The sequence below is a fragment of the Gavialis gangeticus genome, unplaced genomic scaffold (assembly GCF_001723915.1).
Source record: "Gavialis gangeticus isolate Ggan-Ray unplaced genomic scaffold, GavGan_comp1, whole genome shotgun sequence".
In the NCBI taxonomy this organism is placed as follows: Eukaryota; Metazoa; Chordata; order Crocodylia; family Gavialidae; genus Gavialis; species Gavialis gangeticus.
The window spans coordinates 69,643,433-69,644,281 of record NW_017729031.1 but is presented as its reverse complement, the minus strand read 5'-3'; the positions used below and the strand labels follow the sequence as shown (position 1 = coordinate 69,644,281).

General features: G+C 52.1%; 1 long non-coding RNA gene across 1 annotated transcript in view; it reads left to right on the top strand.

The window, feature by feature from the left end:
- Positions 1-77, top strand: part of LOC109301750 — a 21,691-nt gene extending 21,614 nt beyond the window's left edge. The window contains exon 2 of the long non-coding RNA XR_002098604.1: positions 13-77. This is a non-coding gene — a long non-coding RNA (uncharacterized LOC109301750). The remainder of the gene's footprint in view (positions 1-12) is intronic.
- Positions 78-849: the final 772 nt, after the last annotated feature.

Here is an 849-nt window from a genome sequence, read left to right as displayed (position 1 = left end):
ATGTGGGGCGAGGTGAACACACTTGAAGGGAGAGAGAGGCTGCAACTAGATTAAGACAGACTACAAAAGTGGGCAGATGAGAATAGGATGGGGTTCAACGTAGACAAGTGCAGGGTGCTGCAGCTTGGGAGAAGGAATCCACAGCATACATACAGCCTGGGGAGTTCCCTCCTTGACAGTACAGAGGTGGAAAGTGATTTTGGAGTCATTATCGACTCCAAGATGAACATGAGCTGCCAATGTGAGACTGCAGCCAGCAAGGCCAGCCATACTTTGTCATGCATCCAAAGATGCATCTCAAGCCGATCCAGAGAAGTGATACTCCCCCCGCTATGCAACACTGGTCAGGCTGCAGTTGGAGTACTGTGTCCAGTACTGGGCACCGCACTTCAAAAGGGATACGTCCAGCCTGGAGAGGGTTCAGAGGAGGGCCACCCACTTGGTGAGAGGGCAGCAGGACAGGCCCTACAAGGAGAGACTGAGGGACCTGTACCTGATCAGCCTCAGCAAAAGGAGGCTGAAGGGGGACCTGGTGGCTGCCTACAAACTCATCAGGAGAGATCAACAGCAAATAGGATGTGCCCTGTTCTCCCAAGCACCACCTGGGGTGACAAGGAACAATGGTAATAAGCTGATGGAGAATAGGTTTAGGTTAGAGATCAGAAGGCGATATTTTACAGTTAGGGTGGCCAAAATCTGGAACCAACTTCCCAGGGAAGTGGTCCTCGCCCATACCTTGGGCAAATTCAAGAAGTTGGATGATCACCTGTCTGGGGTCTTGTGAACCCAGCATTCATTGCTGCCTGTGGCAGGGGGTCAGGCTAGATGATCTGTTCAGGTCCCTCCTGA